At 48.7% G+C, this 20,972-nt stretch overlaps 1 pseudogene; it reads left to right on the top strand.

Moving 5' to 3' along the window:
• The first annotated feature begins 4,804 nt into the window (after positions 1-4,804).
• LOC147961879 (uncharacterized) overlaps positions 4,805-20,972 on the top strand; it is a 31,600-nt pseudogene continuing 15,432 nt past the window's right edge.

Raw genomic sequence — 20,972 nt, 5'->3', positions numbered from 1 at the left:
CCAGGCCGGAGAGGTAGATGGAAGGAACCGTGGGTCCAAGAGCCATTTGTTCTCAAAGCGAAACTGTCTTGAGGCAGGAATGCGCGTGGAGGCAGTGACGAGCAACGGGAAGTGGTCTGACGTGACACGAGGGCGGGAGGCAAGAGTGGAGTTTGGGAGGGCTGCGTCCCAGCCAGCGTTGAAGAACGCCCGGTCGAGTCGGGCAAGGGTTGGCGGCGTGCGCCGGTTCGTCCATGTGAACAAGCGGTTGGAGAGGGGGAGCTCTACGAATGAAAGGGTGTTGATCAAAGCGTTGAAGCGAGACGCAAGGGAGGCGCAAAAGTTGGCATTGTTTTTCTCGTGTGGGTACCGGATAAGATTAAAATCTCCAAGAGCAAGCCAGGCTCCGGAAATGGATGCCGAGACGGCCATCATCTCATCAATCAAAGCTTGGGTGAAAGAGTGGTCGGAAGGGGCGTATATATTCGTGATCGAGAAGGCACGGCCGGAGGACGTAGAGGAGAACTTGGTGGTAAGGGAGTAACAGGCCTCCGAACGGGAGACGAGGGACAGAACAGAGGGATCCCAAGCCGTGACCAAACCACCGCGGGAGCCGTCGGCGTCCTTGTGCTCTAGCATGGAGAGGCGAGCAGGGAGGAAGGAACGGACTTTGCCGAGACGGAAGGACGCGAGTTTTGTCTCTTGGATGTAAGCAACAGACGCGTTGGCATCGTCGACGGTGCCACGGACGAGCACACATTTATCGGGGTCCCCAAGCCCCTGGACATTCCAGGATAGAAGCGAGAGCGAGCAAAAGGTTGTACTATCCATCACCGATCGAGGCACCAGGCTTACATGAAGGCGAGATGGCAGCATTGACAAGGTGGAGCACACGATTACATAGGGAAACAGAGTACGAACGGTGATACAAGACAAAAAGAGAGAAGAAGAAGAAAGCAGGGATACATTGCCTAATCATGGGGGGGCCAGGCGAATAGCATGACAAAGAGCGAGGAGGGGCACTAATCATCACCACTCGAGGGCACCGAAGGTGTGGGGATGCCCGCTGCAGCCCAGAGATCGAACACAGGGTTCATTCCCAGCGGCTTTAGCACGACATCGATGATCTTGCGGTGTGCGACGGTGGCCTGAAGCTTGGATGAGCACCCCTTAAGAGAGTCCTTGAGCTCTCTCTGCTTGATAGCCTTGGTGGTCATGGAGATATACTCAGCGGGCTCTTTGAGGGCGAGCCGCCGGCTGTAGCGGACAGGCAGAGGAGGAGGTGGGGCGGAGGGAGCCGACTGCATGTTGCATGGCGCATGCATAGCGGGCTGGGCCTCGTACCCGGAACCCGCGGGGGACTCCTGAACCCCCAACCCGACCGTGCCATCAAGCCCGTTGACCAGCTCGTCGTCCAACTCGGTGATGATGACCGAGCTGCGAGGCGAGCTACGGGGAGAGGAGGGAGGCGCCCGGCCATACTCGAGGGAGGCAAGTTCGTCGGCAAAGCTAGCTAAGGAGCCCGACGCGGGGAGAGGAGGGGCCCCGTGGAGCTGAAGCAGAGAGGCGAGCAGGTACTCCCCTCCCCCACCGCCCTGCCGTTTAGGGGAAGGCTGCTGACGAGGAGGGGTGGGCGCTGGCCACCCCAGGGGAAAGCCATGAAGGGGTGGCGAGGGGCCATTATGGGCAAAAGGCGGCGGATGAGGTGGCCCAAAGAAGGGGATGTAAGTCCCGTCTTCTGAGAAGGAGTCCGCCTAAGGCCAGACCGAGAGCTTGCGCACGGTGACGACGCAGGAGCCCCAAAAGTCACCCCGCGGCCAAAGGTCACAGGGGACGACGCTAGCGTGCTCGATGAGGAGGACGACGTGGACCGCCGAAAGATCTTCGCCCGTGAGCACCCTATGGTCGATCTCGACGAGGTCGCCAAAGCCGGAGAAGGCACGCGCTATGCCGATTGGGTTGAAATTCTCAGGGGGGGACCGAGTGGCGGAGATGAAGGCGTGAGTGGCAGCCATGGGCACCACCCGATCGGCCTCCTCTTCGCGGACGAAGGAGATACGGGCGCCCTCGAAGGGGAGGTCGCGGAGCGCAGCGCAGGCCTCCCTGTCCTTGAAGGTGTTGAACCGGAGGTACATGGCGCCAATGGATGAGCCGACGGTGTCGAAGAAGAGCTGTGGCGCGGCGTCGAGCAGGGCATCGCGCACGGCAGCGGTGGGGGAGGGGAATGTGCCGGGGGGGTCAATGAAGATGACCACCAGCCTGTGGGCAGCCGCAAGGTCCCCGGTGGGCATGAAAACCTCAAGGTAGTGTGGCCTTTGAGACTCCGCCACCAGGGAGGGAGCGCCTGCACTGGAGCTGCGCTCCGAGCCCGAGGAGAGCGAGCGAACGAGGATGCCGTCGCTGTCGAAGGCAGGGGCACGCCAGAGCGGTTCGAGGCCTCAGACTCCGATGCCGTAGACGACGAGCCCTCCGAGAGGGCAGAGGCAGCGCGGCGCCTAAGCCTGGCCAAGTCGAGATGCACAGGCGAGGGGGGGGCAATGGCGGCCGTCCTCAGGCGAGGCGGGCAGGGAGGCGGCCAAGCTATGCGGCGAGGTATTGATGGTGCGAAAGCGGGTAGGAAAGGTGGGCGGGGGAGGCGGTGGGGCTCTCCGGCTAGCGCAGAGAGCGAGCGGCGAGGCCCGAGAAGAACACTCGCCAATGCCTCTAGAAGGGGCAAGGGGAGGCGAGGAGTCAGCTAGGAATGGTGGGGTAGGCAGAGCAGAAGGGAAAGGGGCGGTGGGGCGGGACTCAGCAGGAGGGGCTGGGCGGTGGGGGAGGGTGGGGAAAGGACGGTGACAGAGGGGCGCGCCATGCACTGGTGAAGGCGGTGGCCAGAGCCACTCCACCCACGGCAGGAAACAGGGTCGCGGCAATCCACCACCTTGTACTCGGAGGAGAGGCAGCGGAAGCACCCGCAGAGAGATCGCAGGGGACGGGGTGGAGTGCTGGGTGGTGGAGGGGGTGGAGGGGCAGGGCGAAGGAGGGCTTGAAGATAAGAGAGGGGCGAGGGGGGAGGGGGCGACGAGCTGCTGGGGGCGTTGGGGGCGTCAATGCAGCCATTGAAGGCCGGCGGAACCGGAGATAGCTCGGCGATGGGACTGGTGAGGCTAGGTGTAGAGTCCGCATGTTTGGGGGCCGCGGGCTCAAGGAGAGGCCGAGCGCAGGGGGTGACAAGACCTAAAGGGACGGGATGAGCGGCCTCATCAATGGCGACGGGGGGCGGTGAGGGGATGAGGCTGAGCGGGGGAGCAGGAGGAGGGATGGGCAGCAGTCCATCGTAGTTAGAGCGGGGCGGGATGGGCCTGCGAGAGTGGCGGATGCCACACCCCTTACGCAGCGCAGTGAATGCATGCGGGCGCTGCACCACCAACCGGACCGGGTCAACGGTCGGGAGCAGGGCGGCAACCAGGAGGGAGAGGTGAGGGCGTAGGCAGAATGGTGCAAGCTGTGAGGCACCCACGGCGGCAACGAACCTAGCAACGACTGGACTGGCCAAGCGGGCATGGAAGACGGCCGGGGAGACCTCCGCCACCGCAATCACTTCGGGAGGGGCACAGAGGAAGTAGTTGAGTAGGCGAGCGATAATGGCGGGGGAGAAACAGGGCGAGAGGAACGGGGGGGGGGGGTGGGGGGTGAACCAGACTCGCCGACTACGCGGCACGATGGGAAATCGTACGGGGAGAACGACGGGCCGGAATGGAATTGACGGAGAACGCGGGACTGGAAGGCCTCACCTGGGCATGGGGCGGAGACGGTGGCCGGGCTTCGAACATCGCAGCAGGGGACCAGAGTTCCGCCGACTCAGCGCGGAGAGGTAGGCGGCTCACCGGAGTCCTTAGCGGCATCGTGGCCGCCGCAGTCTGGAGTGACCGCGGCACAGTTTGTGGAGGTGGAAGGCGCCGGCGCGGAGGGAGCCGCGCCGTCGCCCGAGGTGTCGCGGGAGCTCATTTTCTTGCATCGCTTACTGAAAATGATACCGACTTTTTGTACGGTTGGGCCGGTTTTCCATCGCTTGTATACACCACTTTGCAAAGCTTAGGGTGTTCTACTAGCAGTCATCAATTTATGTACTCCTAAAGCGACATCTCAAGGGCGGGCGCCGAAAATCGGTGTGGATGGCGATGGTTAGCGGCGGGGGAGTGTCAGTAAGCATCGGTTGGGTTCTCACTGAGGATGTTTGCATCACTTGCAGCAAATTTTTTGTGCATGGTATTAAAAATAAATGGGCACCATACATCTATGGGGCATGTGTTGGACATGATATTCTTTTTCGCCCAAAAGTGATCCATATGGCAGTTTCCTTGGGACACGACTATTTTTTTATATCATTTTGTTGGACCTGCTACCTATAAGTATATATTGTAGACAGTGATGAATGAGGAAGAAAATGACACGAGTTGTTTGATATGCTCAAATTTTCAGTTTATAGGTACTGTGTGTATCTCTAAATTGTCGGTTTTAACAATGTAATATGAATTGTATATAGAAAACTATACCATCAGAACATATGACATTTGAGTTTTTCTCATTGTATAATATATACTTTGTATTACGTTTGTCAAATTATCGATACAGAATATGCATGAGCCTTATAAATTGAGAAGATGCAGTATGAAATTAGGGTATGCTAAGCCGGGCCTGACAAACTGGGCTTGCTATTTGTCGGCCAAGCCCAAGGAAGGAAAATCAATCAATCACTCGATCCACACTATCTCACGCACCTCCCTTTCCCATCTCGTCTCCAGGGAGGGTTTCCCGGCGGCTGCCTCCTCCGCCCTCCACGCCCATGGCGACGGCCTCCACGCCAATGGCGACCAGCAAGAAATTGGCGTCGCCTCTGACGGACATCGCCGACCACCTCCTTGATGAGATCTTCCTCCAGCTGCCCACCCCACAAGACCTCGCCCGCGCATCTTCTGCCTGCGCCACCTTCCGCAGAATCGCCACCGACCGCTCCTTCCTCCGCCGCTTCCGCTCCCTCCATGCGCCACCATTCATCGGCTTCTTCGATCGCGACTGCCTCCAGCCAGCCATGCCGCCTCACCCCTCCGCTCCCGCCGCCCGTGCTGTCAGGACCCCGATTCCAAGTCACATCGATCCAGCCGGTAACACCTCATATCACTTTGCGACCTCACGCACAGTATTCCCATGGGTGTCGCCTTACCATGGCCCGGGACCGTTTGCGCCTTTTGGCTCACGTATATGACAGTGTTGCTAGCATCCATATGACAGAGAATCCGGGCCGACATGACTAGTCGTGAACCCAAAGTGGCACTAACTTACGGGGACAGGCATACATGAATCAACATCGAGCATGTCGGTCAGCATTGTGCGAATCCGGGCTGTAGCACTGGGCTAACAGGACTCCGGTGAACCGGGCTGTAGCAGGCTAGGCAGGACTCCGGATTCACCGCGTGACATTTCCCCGAAGGGACAGACACAGGAATGATGTGAATCACATGCCGGCCAGTCAAGTGTTCCGAAGCAGTAGTGCTGGGCTAGCAGGACTCCGGTGAACCGGGATGTAGCGGACTACTATGGCTCATGGAAGCACAAGACTACATTTCCCCATAAGAGAGGCTACCAAGGATAAACAACTAGGTTGTCGGATCCCACACATACCAAGCATTTCAATCATACACACAATATGCTCGATATGTGTAAATACAACATGGCATCACAACAAGACTCTACGAAAAGTATTTATTTATTAGGCTCCGAGGAGCGAGATATTACAAACATGGGTCTCATGACCCAACATTCAGAGCATACAAGTCAAAGCACATGCGGAAGCTTAACATGTCTGAGTACAGACATCTACAAATGAAAAAGGCTGAGAAGTTTGACTATCTACCAGATCCTGCCGAGGGCACAAGATCGTAGCTGAGGTATCAAGCTAAACGTCGGAGTCCACACGGAACTACTAGCGAGACTGACATCTCTCTGCAAAAACATAAAATAGGCAAACGTGAGTACAAATGTACCCAGCAAGACTTACATCAGAACTAACTACATATGCATCGGTATCAACAAGGGGGTAGTGGAGTTTAACTGCAGCAAGCCAGCTTTGACTCACTGGCTAACCTAAACTATGACTGCAAGTAACTCTTTTGAGGTGACGCACACGAGTCCACATATTCACCATATCAATACACCACTATGGATCCGCTCCCATGTCCCTACGAGAAGGTCATCCATAGCACTCACGCTTATCTTGCAAGTTTTAGAGTATCCACTTTTACTTGTCTATGAACTGTTATAGGCAACCCAGAACTCCATTACCGCGGACAGGGCTATTCGAATAGATGATGTTAACCCTGCAGGGGTGTACTTCTTCACACACGCTCTCACCACTTATCGTCGTTTACACGACATGTACTCGGCAACCTTCAAGCGGAAGCCCAGCGAGGGTGTCGGCCACGGCCTACCTAAACACTCAAGCCTCTATTCCAGGTTTATCGCCTATTCACGTTCCATCCGCAGGGAGTCCGGCCGAGGTTTCCACATACGGCCCCGAACGATGTGTACAGGGTTCCGAGACACCAAACGGGCGCCAGGCATGCCCGGCCACGTGCCTACCGCATCATAGCCCACCCCTCCGGTCAGCGCTGCCCACGGCCTCCAGCATACTACAAACACCAGAAACTACTTGCAACTCCTGGACATAGGACAAGGGTGATCAAGAAGCCGAGAGGGTCCATTGGTTTCGGGCCCAATGCGTGGTAGTAACTGTTTCATGGATCACAAACACAGAACTCGGTTCCTGAGGACGGCTTCAATGAGACAACCCACCATGTACTCCTACATGGCCTCTCACCGCTACCTTTACCAAATCGTGTTCACACACTTAGCTCACACACAGTAGGACATGTTCACCACTCTCCAATTCATCCCCGATGAATCAGACCTGACACAACTCTAGGCAATAGTAGGCATGACAAACAAGCATGAATGAGTAGGCACATCAGGGCTCAAACAACTCCTACTCATGCTAGTGGGTTTCATCTATTTACTGTGGCAATGACATGTCATGCAGAGGAAAGGGGTTCAACTACCGCAGCATGTAACAGTTGAATCATTGTTGTCCTAATGCAGTAAAAGAGAGCAGGAGCGAGAGAGTGGGATTGTATCGGAATGAACAAGGGGGTTTTGCTTGCCTGGCACTTCTGAAGATAGTATAGTTCTTCATCGGTGTCATCTAACTCATCGTCGGAACCATGTCTATTGAGAGGGGACAAATACCGGCAACAGAGAAAGAAACATGACATGGTAAAATGAGTGTGGTGGGCTAATGAAACTACAACCAGATGGGTTTGAGCTATTTTGAACCAAAGATTCAAAGTTCAAACTCATTTGTGATCTTAAATAGTGCTTTATCATGTTTTGCACTAAACAGCAAGTTAACTTGTTTCAACATGCATGAAACTAGTATATATGGATAGATTGGATTTTTTTGATAAATTTTCATATATAACTTATCTCATTCTGAGCTATGGTTGAACTTCCATGATTTTTAGAAGTTAGCACTATTTCCTGGAATTTCCTGGATAAACTTAAATCCAGAAAATGCTTTACTGCGTTAGCATGACATAGGTGTGACGTCAGCAGGTCAACTAGGTTCACCCGGGTCAAACCTGACGTGTGGGGTCCACACGTCAGTAACTAACTAACTAATCTAAGTTAATTAGTGTTAAACTACTACTAACTAAAAATGTCAATGGAGTTAATTAAACTTAATTAAAAACTAAACTAGGAATAGCTGGGGCTAGGGCCCACTTGTCAGCGACCGACGGGGGTCAAAATGGGCCCACCCAGTCAACGGTCAATGGTCAACTTGCCGGCGTTTAGCCGCCGGTGGCAGCAGACGCGGCGGAGCGGCGCGGGATTCGCCTACAAGGCGCCGTTTGGCGCGCGGAGCACAGCTGCGGGATGCGGACGCTCGTCCGCATCCAACCGTTGTGGTGGCGCGGCCGGGGAGTGGCCGGAGTGGCGCCGGCGACGAGCTTTGGCGGCGGTGGTGTTCGGTGGTGCACGGGCGCGTCGCTACGGTGCATCAGTGAGCAAATGGAGAGGTTGGGCAGCACCTGCTAGACACGGGGAGCACAAAGAGCAGCATGGTGAGGCTAGGGGAGCACGGGGGCTATGCGTGCAGCAGCAATGGCGGACGGCGGCTTCGATGCTCGTGGGGAACGGCGCTACGGCATGGGGGCGAGCATGCTGAGTTAGGGGAGAAGGTCAGTGGCCCACGGCGATGACGAGGGGACGCTCGGCGAGGTCGGGGACGGTCCAGAGCCGACGAATTTAACGGAGATGGCCGGCGGTCCCGAGGTTGAAGAAGGCATCGATGGCGGTGTTTCGGTGAAACCCGGCTTGCGTGGCTCGTCGAGGAGATGCTTCGCGTCCTTGCGGAGCTATTGGTCACGGTGATTGGGCTAGGGGATGGCCGTGGCTGCGACGGTGCTCGTCGGCGTGCAGCGGGGTGTTCGGGCGCGCTGCGGAGGGGGAGCAGAGGTGGGGAAAAGGTGAGGGAGTGGGAGAGAGGGACCGGGGTGGCGTGTGGCATCGTCCAGACGCGTCAGGGAGGCGGCAGGTAGGCAGGAGGTGGAGGCCTTGGGCGCGCGCGTCGACACGCCTCTACCTACTGGCAGAGGTTGAAGACGACCGCTTCGGCCAGTCGGCTGGGCTAGCCGGAGGGGCTGGGCTAGGTGGGTTGGCCAGCTGGGTTGCGACAGGTAAATCAGGTAAGTTCTCTCTCTCCTCTATTTTCTGTTTTCTATTATTTCTGTAACTTCAGGGCTTTATTAAAAATGCCAGGGCATTTCCAAAAATCATAAAACTAATCATGGCTACTGCTTAGAATATATCCAACAATAAACATTTTAGTTTATGATTATTTGAGCATTTAAAATATTTTATAGCATTTAAATGCCCAAATGCAAATATTATATGATTTAGTTCAGTGACCCTCTGTTGTCCTAGAAAAGTGTGCATCATTTTTGTCAGAGGTTCTAGACCAAGGCAAAGATGATGAACATTTTAGAAGGGCATTTCAGGTTCATTGAAAAAGTATTTTTTTAATAACCCTAATTGGTTTAAGTGGTGCTGGGGTTTTCTGTCATCCCCATTTGAAAATTAATAGGAATTGAAAATGATGCATGGATGCAATGCCACTAATTACAAGAAGATTTCTAGGGCTGTGACAACTCACCCCCACTAAACAAGAACCTCGTCCCGAGATTCAAGACGTGAGGTAAGAAGACAGAGGGGGCACAAACTAACACGGTCTTCACGATCCAGGTTGCACTTCATAAGAACGTTGACACGATCACCATCTTTGTCTTGATGTCTTGCTCTGAGAACTCCATCCAACACGATAACGGGAAGAAAGGAAACTCACGAAGATCGAGCAACCGACGACCAACTCATAAAACAAGACATAGCGACATCTGTTGAGATGAGACACGATACACACATCAAGAATGATGGAAATGAGCATATGACAAGGTTTAAATAAGTAGCGGAATTCCCACACCTAGGAGGGTGGTGAACGGTGTCAACGTAGCGAGGAGTTGGGTTGCCATGATACCACAACGAGACACCTTAAGGAAGGTGACTCGCAGAAATATTCCCTTAAGTGGCAAAAAGAATTACTTTTGATTCAGAGATCATTGACACTCTTTATACCAGCCTAAGGCAAACCACAACAATCGTTTGGCGAAGTACGAAGGGATGGCATACCCGGACTAGAATGGATGATGTGGACTACCTTGTTGAAGACAACGCAATGATTTTTGCCTATCATCGGAAATGGATGGGACCCATGGTAGGACCACTTTTGAAGATGATCCTCAACAACAATTACTGATAAGTGTAGCCCATGGAAATTTGGTACAATGGCGGTGCAAGCTGGGGACAAAATGCAAATGCTGGGAATGTTCCAACCATCGTATCTGCCTGAGATTCAGATCTGGTTAGAAATAGGATACTTCAGACTCACGTGTCCGAAAAGAAGATTTGCAACACAAGTCGACGAGATGACGTTGCAAGACTCTCAGGAGATGAACTACTATAGCAAGCTCCAAAACATGAGCAGGTTTTGCTACACACCTGTGAACACACTATTCTAGACACGCGTGACCACGTGGCAGTCTTATAATGATACACTACCGAGTTCAGGTGGGGAACCATAATCGAGGATATTGAAGTCCTTGCATAAGGCATGCTCTTAAGAAGGAACTTCCTTTCCTTGAACAAATCAATCAGTGGCTTGGTGTGCTAGGGAATACATATGGAATGAAGATGATCAGTCTATCAGACCATAGAATACTTCGCACATGCATGACTGACTTGGGATGATTCCAGAGGAAGCAAAAACAAACTTTCTCGAATTCACGGCGGCAACTTACATCAAATGCACGTGAATCAAAGGAAGTCACTTCTTTCATCCAAACATAGGCTTCATGAACGGAACACGAAGATAATGCTTACAAAAGTTTCCAACACTAGCTTGATGTTCAACATGAATCATGGAGGAGACAAAATGCTGCTAATGGGCTCAACAACACCTCATCGGAATTTCCATATCACTGGACTTCCACCATCATGTTAACGCGGTGATAGCATTGGTCAGACCAAAAGATGTAATGGTATATGCTCGAGGAATCAACCACGAGTAAGACAACATTATGAACATCGTTGGTTCTGATTTGACTTGACAATAGCCCATACTCATGAAGGAAATATGCCCTAGAGGCAATAATAAAGTTATTATTTATTTCCTTATTTCATGATAAATGTTTATTATTCATGCTAGAATTGTATTAACCGGAAACATAATACATGTGTGAATACATAGACAAACAGAGTGTCACTAGTATGCCTCTACTTGACTAGCTCGTTAATCAAAGATGGTTATGTTTCCTAACCATGAACAAAGTGTTGTTTGATTAACGAGGTCACATCATTAGTTGAATGATCTGATTGACATGACCCATTCCATTAGCTTAGCACCTGATCGTTTAGTATGTTGCTATTGCTTTCTTCATGACATATACATGTTTCTATGACTATGAGATTATGCAACTCCCGTTTGCCGGAGGAACACTTTGGGTGCTACCAAACGTCACAACGTAACTGGGTGATTATAAAGGAGCATTACAGGTGTCTCCGAAGGTAGATGTTGGGTTGGCGTATTTCGAGATTAGGATTTGTCACTCGGATTGTCGAAGAGGTATCTCTGGGCCCTCTCGGTAATACACATCACATAAGCCTTGCAAGCATTACAACTAATATGTTAGTTGTGAGATGATGTATTACGGAACGAGTAAAGAGACTTGCCGGTAACGAGATTGAACTAGGTATTGGATACCGACGATCGAATCTCGGGCAAGTAACATACCGATGACAAAGGGAACAACGTATGTTGTTATGCGGTCTGACCGATAAAGATCTTCGTAGAATATGTAGGAGCCAATATGGGCATCCAGGTCCCGCTATTGGTTATTGACCGGAGACATGACTCGGTCATGTCTACATTGTTCTCGAACCCGTAGGGTCCGCACGCTTAAGGTTACGATGACAGTTATATTATGAGTTTATGCATTTTGATGTACCGAAGGTTGTTCGGAGTCCCGGATGTGATCACGGACATGACGAGGAGTCTCGAAATGGTCGAGACGTAAAGATTGATATATTGGAAGCCTATATTTGGATATCGGAAGTGTTCCGGGTGAAATCGGGATTTTACCGGAGTACCGGGAGGGTTACCGGAACCCCCCGGGAGCTATATGGGCCATAGTGGGCCTTAGTGGAAAAGAGAAGGGGCTGCCCTAGATGGGCTGCGCGCCTCCCCCCTTCCCCTAGTCCTATTAGGACTAGGAGAGGTGGCCGGCCCCCTCCTCCTCTTTTCCCCCTCCGCGAATCCTATTCCAACTAGGATTGGGGGGGGGGGGAATCCTACTCCCAGAGGGAGTAGGACTCTCCTGGCGCACCAAGCTTGGCCGGCCAGCCTCCCCCCCTCTACTCCTTTATATACGGAGGCAGGGGGCACCTCTAGACACAAGTTGATCCACGTGATCTATTCCTTAGCCGTGTGCGGTGCCCCCTGCCACCATATACGTCGATAATACTGTAGCGGAGTTTAGGCGAAGCCCTGCTGCTGTAGTACATCAAGATCGTCACCACGCCGTCGTGCTGACGGAACTCTTCCCCGACACTTTGCTGGATCGGAGTCCGGGGATCGTCATCGAGCTGAACGTGTGCTCGAACTCGGAGGTGCCGTAGTTTCGGTGCTTGATCGGTTGGATCGTGAAGACGTACGACTACTTCCTCTACGTCGTGTCATCGCTTCCGCAGTCGGTCTGCGTTGGGTACATAGACAACACTCTCCCCCTCGTTGCTATGCATCACATGATCTTGCGTGTGCGTAGGAAATTTTTTGAAATTACTACGTTCCCCAACAGTGGCATCCGAGCCTAGGTTATTTATGTTGATGTTATATGCACGAGTAGAACACAAGTGAGTTGTGGACGATACAAGTCATACTGCCTACCAGCATGTCATACTTTGGTTCGGCGGTATTGTTGGACGAGACGACCCGGACCAACCTTACGCGTACGCTTACCCGAGACCGGTTCCCTCGACGTGCTTTGCACAGAGATGGCTTGCGGGCGACTGTCTCTCCAACTTTAGTTGAACCAAGTATGGCTACGCCCGGTCCTTGCGAAGGTTAAAACGGAGTCTATTTGACAAACTATCATTGTGGTTTTGATGCGTAGGTGAGATTGGTTCTTACTTAAGCCCGTAGCAGCCACGTAAAACATGCAACAACAAAGTAGAGGACGTCTAACTTGTTTTTGCAGGGCATGTTGTGATGTGATATGGTCAAGGCATGATGCTGAATTTTATTGTATGAGATGATCATGTTTTGTAACCGAGTTATCGGCAACTGGCAGGAGCCATATGGTTGTCGCTTTATTGTATGCAATGCAATCGCGATGTAATGCTTTACCTTATTACTAAACGGTAGTGATAGTCGTGGAAGCATAAGATTGGCGAGACGACAACGATGCTACGATGGGGATGAAGGTGTCGCACCGGTGACGATGGTGATCATGACGGTGCTTCGGAGATGGAGATCACAGGCACAAGATGATGATGGCCATATCATATCACTTATATTGATTGCATGTGATGTTTATCTTTTATGCATCTTATCCTGCTTTGATTGACGGTAGCATTATAAGATGATCTCTCACTAAATTATCAAGAAGTGTTCTCCCTGAGTATGCACCGTTGCGAAAGTTCTTCGTGCTAAGACACCACGTGATGATCGGGTGTGATAGGCTCTACGTTCAAATACAACGGGTGCAAAACAGTTGCGCACGCAGAATACTCAGGTTATACTTGACGAGCCAAGCATATACAGATATGGCCTCGGAACACGGAGACCGAAAGGTCGAGCGTGAATCATATAGTAGATATGATCAACATAATGATGTTCACCGATGAAACTACTCCATCTCACGTGATGATCGGACATGATTTAGTTGATTTGGATCACGTGATCACTTAGAGGATTAGAGGGATGTCTATCTAAGTGGGAGTTCTTAAGTAATATGATTAATTGAACTTTAATTTATCATGAACTTAGTCCTGGTAGTATTTTGCAAATTATGTTGTAGATCGGTAGCTTGCGTTGTTTTCATATGTTTATTTTGATATGTTCCTAGAGAAAATTGTGTTGAAAGATGTTAGTAGCAATGATGCGGATTGGATCCGTGATCTGAGGTTTATCCTCATTGCTTCACAGAAGAATTATGTCCTTGATGCACCGCTAGGTGACAGACCTATTGCAGGAGCAGATGCAGACCTTATGAATGTTTGGCTAGCTCAATATGATGACTACTTGATAGTTTAGTGCACCATGCTTAACGGCTTAGAATCGGGACTTCAAAGACGTTTTGAACGTCATGGACCATATGAGATGTTCCAGGAATTGAAGTTAATATTTCAAGCAAATACCCGAGTTGAGAGATATGAAATCTCCAACAAGTTCTATAGCTAAAAGATGGAGGAGAATCGCTCAACTAGTGAGCATGTGCCCAGATTGTCTGAGTACAACAATCGCTTGAATCAAGTGGGAGTTAATCTTCCAGATAAGATAGTGATTGACAGAATTCTCTAGTCACCATCACCAAGTTAGTAGAACTTCGTGATGAACTATGATATGCAAGGGATAACGGAAACGATTCCCAAGCTCTTCGCAATGCGGAAATTGACGAAGGTAGAAATCGAGAAAAACATCAAGTGTTGATGGTAGACAAGACCACTAGTTTCAAGAAAAGGGCAGAGGGAAGAAGGGGAACTTCAAGAAGAACAGCAAGCAAGTTGCTGCTCAAGTGAAGAAGCCCAATTCTGGTCCTAAGCCTGAGACTAAGTGTTTCTACTGCAAAGGGACTGGTCACTGGAAGCGGAACTACCCCAAGTGATTGGCAGATAAGAAGGATGGCAAAGTGAACATAAGTATATTTGATATACATGTTATTGATGTGTACTTCACTAGTGTTTATAGCAACCCCTCAGTATTTGATACTAGTTCAGTTGCTAAGATTAGTAACTCGAAACGGGAGTTGCAGAATAAACAGAGACTAGTTAAGGGTGAAGTGACGATGTGTGTTGGAACTGGTTCCAAGATTGATATGATCATCATCGCACACTCCCCTATACTTTCGGGATTAGTGTTGAACCTAAATAAGTGTTATTTGGTTTTTGCATTGAGCATGAATATGATTTGATCATGTTTATTGCAATACGGTTATTCATTAAAGTCAGAGAATAATTGTTGTTCTGTTTACATGAATAAAACCTTCGATGGTCATACACCCAATGAAACAAGTTCATTGGATCTCAATCGTAGTGATACACATATTCATAATATTGAAACCAAAAGATGCGAAGTTAATAATGATAGTGCAACTTATTTGTAGCACTGCCGTTTAGGTCATATTGGTGTAAAGCGCATGAAGAAACTCCATGCTGATGGGATTTTGGAATCACTTGATTATGAATCACTTGATGCTTGCGAACCATGCCTGATGGGCAAGATGACTAAGACTCCGTTCTCCGGAGCAAGCAACTGACTTATTGGAAATAATACATACTGATGTATGCGGTCCGATGAGTGTTAAGGCTCACGGCAAGTATCATTATTTTCTTAACTTCACAGATGATTTGAGCAGATATGGGTATATCTACTTGATGAAACATAAGTCTGAAACATTTGAAAAGTTCAAAGAATTTCAGAGTGAAGTGGAAAATCATCGTGACAAGAAAAATAAAGTTTCTACGATCTGATCGCAGAGACAAATATTTGAGTTACGAGTTTGGTCTTCAATTAAAACAATGTGGAATAGTTTCACAAACTCATGCCACATGGAACACCACAGCATAATGGTGTGTCCGAACGTCATAACCGTACTTTATTGGATATAGTGCAATCTATGATGTCTCTTACCGATCTACCACTATCGTTTTGGGGTTATACATTAGAGACAGCTGCATTCACGTTAAATAGGGCATCATCTAAATCCGTTGAGACGACACCATGTGAACTATGGTTTGGCAAGAAACCTAAGCTGTCGTTTCTTAAAGTTTGGGGTTGCGATGCTTATATGAAAAAGTTTCATCCTGATAAGCTCAAACTCAAATCGGAGAAGTGCGTCTTCATAGGATATCCAAAGGAAACTATTGGATACACCTTCTATCACAGATCCGAAGGCAAGACTTTTGTTGCTAAATTCGGAAACTTTCTGGAGAAGGAGTTTCTCTCGAAAGAAGTGAGTGGGAGGAAAGTATAACTTGACGAAGTAACTGTACCTACTCCCTTGTTGGAAAGTAGTACATCACAGAAAATTGTTTCTGCGACACCTACACCAATAAGTGAGGAAGTTAATGATAATGATCATGAAACTTCGAAACAAGATACTACTGAACCTCGTAGATCAACCAGAGTAAGATCCGCACCAGAGTGGTACGGTAATCCAGTTCTGGAAGTCATGCTACTAGATCATGATGAACCTATGAACTATGAAGAAGCGATGGTGAGCCCAGATTCCGCAAAGTGGCTTGAAGCCATGAAATCTGAGATGGGATCCATGTATGAGAACAAAGTATGGACTTTGGTTGACTTGCCCGATGATCGGCAAGCAATTGAGAATAAATGGATCTTCAAGAGGAAGACGGACGCTGATAGTAGTGTTACTATCTACAAAGCTAGAATTGTCGCAAAAGGTTTTCGACAAGTTCAAGGTGTTGACTACGATGAGAGTTGCTCACTCGTATCTATGCTTAAGTCTGTCCGAATCATATTAGCAATTGCCGCATTTTATGAAATCTGGCAAATGGATAAACAAAACTGCATTCCTTAATGGATTTATTAAAGAAGAGTTGTATATGATACAACCAGAAGGTTTTGTCAATTCCAAAGGTGCTAACAAAATATGCAAGCTCCAGCGATCCATCTATGGACTGGTGCAAGCATCTCAGAGTTGGAATATACGTTTTGATAATTTGATCAAAGCATATAGTTTTATACAGACTTGCGGTGAAGCCTGTATTTACAAGAAAGTGAGTGGGAGCACTACAGCATTTCTGATAAGTATATGTGTATGACATATTGTTGATCGGAAATAATGTAGAATTATTCTGTAAAGCATAAAGGAGTGTTTGAAAGGAGTTTTTCAAAGAAAGACTTCGGTGAAGCTGCTTACATATTGAGTATCAAGATCTATAGATATAGATCAAGACGCTTGATAAGTTTTTTCAATAAGTACATACCTTGACAAAAATTTTGAAGTAGTTCAAAAATGGAGCAGTCAGAGAAAGAGTTCTTGCTTGTATTACAAGGTGTGAAGTTGAGTAAGACTCAAAGCCCGACCACGGCAGAAGATAGAAAGAGAATGAAAGTCATTCCCTATGCCTCAGCCATAGGTTCTATAAAGTATGCCATGCTGTGTACCAGATCCATTATATACCCTACACTGTTTTAAGCAAGGGAGTACAATAGTGATCTAAGAGTAGATCACTGGACAGCGGTCAAAATTATCCTTAGTGGAATAAGGAAATATTTCTCGATTATGGAGGTGAACAAAAAGGTTCGTCGTAAAAGGTTACGTCGATGCAAGTTTTGACACAGATCTGGATGACTCTAAGTCTCGATCTAGATACATATTGAAAGTGGGAGCAATTAGCTAGAGTAGCTCCGTGCAGAGCATTGTTGACATAAATATTTGCAAAATACTTACGGATCTGAATGTGACAGACCCGTTGACTAAAATTATCTCACAAGCAAAACATGATCACACCTTAGTACTCTTTGGGTGTTAATCACATAGCGATGTGAACTACATTACTGACTCTAGTAAAACCCTTTGGGTGTTGATCACATATCGATGTGAACTATGGGTGTTAATCACATGGTGATGTGAACTATTGCTGTTAAATCACATGGCGATGTGAACTAGATTATTGACTCTAGTGCAAGTGGGAGACTGAAGGAAATATGCCCTAGAGGCAATAATAAAGTTATTATTTATTTCCTTATTTCATGATAAATGTTTATTATTCATGCTAGAATTGTATTAACCGGAAACATAATACATGTGTGAATACATAGACAAACAGAGTGTCACTAGTATGCCTCTACTTGACTAGCTCGTTAATCAAAGATGGTTATGTTTCCTAACCATGAACAAAGTGTTGTTTGATTAACGAGGTCACATCATTAGTTGAATGATCTGATTGACATGACCCATTCCATTAGCTTAGCACCTGATCGTTTAGTATGTTGCTATTGCTTTCTTCATGACATATACATGTTCCTATGACTATGAGATTATGCAACTCCCGTTTGCCGGAGGAACACTTTGGGTGCTACCAAACGTCACAACGTAACTGGGTGATTATAAAGGAGCATTACAGGTGTCTCCGAAGGTAGATGTTGGGTTGGCGTATTTCGAGATTAGGATTTGTCACTCCGATTGTCGGAGAGGTATCTCTGGGCCCTCTCGGTAATACACATCACATAAGCCTTGCAAGCATTACAACTAATATGTTAGTTGTGAGACGATGTATTACGGAACGAGTAAAGAGACTTGCCGGTAACGAGATTGAACTAGGTATTGGATACCGACGATCGAATCTCGGGCAAGTAACATACCGATGACAAAGGGAACAACGTATGTTGTTATGCGGTCTGACCGATAAAGATCTTCGTAGAATATGTAGGAGCCAATATGGGCATCCAGGTCCCACTATTGGTTATTGACCGGAGACATGTCTCGGTCATGTCTACATTGTTCTCGAACCCGTAGGGTCCGCACGCTTAAGGTTACGATGACAGTTATATTATGAGTTTATGCATTTTGATGTACCGAAGGTTGTTCGGAGTCCCGGATGTGATCACGGACATGACGAGGAGTCTCGAAATGGTCGAGACGTAAAGATTGATATATTGGAAGCCTATATTTGGATATCGGAAGTGTTCCGGGTGAAATCGGGATTTTACCGGAGTACCGGGAGGGTTACCGGAACCCCCCGGGAGCTATATGGGCGATAGTGGGCCTTAGTGGAAAAGAGAAGGGGCTGCCCTAGATGGGCTGCGCGCCTCCCCCCTTCCCCTAGTCTTACTAGGACTAGGAGAGGTGGCCGGCCCCTCCTGGCGCACCAAGCTTGGCCGGCCAGCCTCCCCCCTCTACTCCTTTATATACGGAGGCAGGGGGCACCTCTAGACACGAGTTGATCCACGTGATCTATTCCTTAGCCATGTGCGGTGCCCCCTGCCACCATATACCTCGATAATACTGTAGCGGAGTTTAGGCGAAGCCCTGCTACTGTAGTACATCAAGATCGTCACCACGCCGTCGTGCTGACGGAACTCTTCCCCGACACTTTGCTGGATCGGAGTCCGGGGATCGTCATCGAGCTGAACGTATGCTCGAACTCGGAGGTGCCATAGTTTCGGTGCTTGATCGGTTGGATCGTGAAGACGTACGACTACTTCCTCTACGTCGTGTCATCGCTTCCGCAGTCGGTCTGCGTTGGGTACGTAGACAACACTCTCCCCCTCGTTGCTATGCATCACATGATCTTGCGTGTGCGTAGGAAATTGTTTGAAATTACTACGTTCCCCAACAACTCAAGTCAAAGTTTTGACAAGGCAATAGATCCAACAACTGATCACGAGGACCAATCGATGGAGATATCATCTTTCTTCAACACACACACACACACAAGGATATCCCTTAGTGATGAACTAATTGGATTGAACTTTTATCTTCCAACTCTCCAAGTTGTTGTTTTGCTCAACCAACTAGCTCAGGGGTATCCAACACGGATTCTTGGAGAAAGGGTGGTTCACAAGAAACCAACTTGATCACGAGCTCAACATAACAGTCAGGTAACAACCAGGTAATACTTTCGAGAAGATCTTCGGAGAATCACGAACCACCGATATGTTACTAAGCTCGAGAACAACCTTGCTTTTTAGGGCAAGATGATATGATCAAAAGAGTGAGGGATTGACACAATCCTAACTCATTGATCGAAGAGTGCAGCAGAAATAAGGACTAGGTAGCACGATCAATCTTAGGATGATGATTTAATAACCAACACGCTAAGAAAGAGAATATTGTCCATTAACTACCAAGCAACGGATTTGCTAGGAGTATTGATTTCACACATCACGACTCACTTGTCGGCATTCCAATTTCAACAACATGGAAACAACGAAAGAAAAAACAATGATGGTGAGGAGTATCACTGCGTCAAGAATTCATAAGAGGTGGTGCAATTCTCATGACAATCCTGACATAAAGGGGTAATACTCTGATGTAGAACAGAACAAAAGCTGGATTGGCATTTTGATCTGCGGAATACAACTACTTTGACCACTCCAAGAAATGGATGAGGTGCTGGAGTTTGTTTCTCCTAGTCATTCTGAGATAGAATGGCTTGACGGACCACAAGAATAATAGGCATCGATAACAGGAATGCACAACTAGTCCTGACTATCAATTGATAGACAGAGGTCAGAATACAACTAGAGAGGGGGACAACTCAAAGGAACATATATCTTTCTGAGTTGTGAATGCATAGATTAGTATGTCAAGCGAAGCTCAACATTTCTTCCGGACAACCCATGCAGAGAGGTAGGATTGGCAGAGTCACAATTATGAATGGAGAACTCCGCAAGAGTACTCTGATGGTGATTCTTTCATTCAGAGAACGTCTGCCTTGGCTGGTTCATGGTATTGGAAGAATGAGATACCACGGACCTCGAGGACTATCGCAAAGGATACTAACATCCTAAGGGAACTAGCAACCACTAACAACATGAAGTAGGTAGAGTGAATCTTGGGTCAAGAACCCAGGAGTAGGATACCTACTACTAAATAGCATCACGGGATGCTTTCGAGAATGGTGGCCAGAATCATCACACCGGGAACACAAAACATGGCTAGATTACTAGGTGACTCCCTAGAACACCTAGGGTCATAATAATAGCTCCAACACTACAGGAATCAGCTACTTTGCCGTCTGCCACGACGGACGGCAAAGGCCTGAACGGCGGACGGCAAAGGCCTTTGCCGTCAGCCGCGGACGGCAAAAGGCTCCGGCAAAGTAGGCTTCGGTAAACAGCTACTTTGCCGTCTGCTACTGACGGCAAAGTCTTTGCCGTCTGCGGCGGACGGCAAAGAGAGCGCGGCGGACGGCAAAGAGAGCGGACGGCAATAATTGCGCTGTCAGTCCGTTAAGTGGCTAACGGAAGGCCTTTGCCGTCCGCCGCTGACGGCAAAATTTCTAGGGTCTTTGCCGTCCGCCGTATGATGTCATCGACACGTCACTACATGGCAGGTTCTTTGCCGTCTGCCACTGACGGCAAAGTCTTTGCCGTC

The sequence above is a fragment of the Triticum urartu genome, chromosome 7A, assembly GCF_056163025.1.
Source record: "Triticum urartu cultivar PI428250 chromosome 7A, HENAU_Tu73, whole genome shotgun sequence".
Classification (NCBI taxonomy): domain Eukaryota; kingdom Viridiplantae; phylum Streptophyta; class Magnoliopsida; order Poales; family Poaceae; genus Triticum; species Triticum urartu.
Note: the sequence above shows the minus strand (reverse complement) of the source record. Positions and strands in the feature narration are given on the sequence as shown.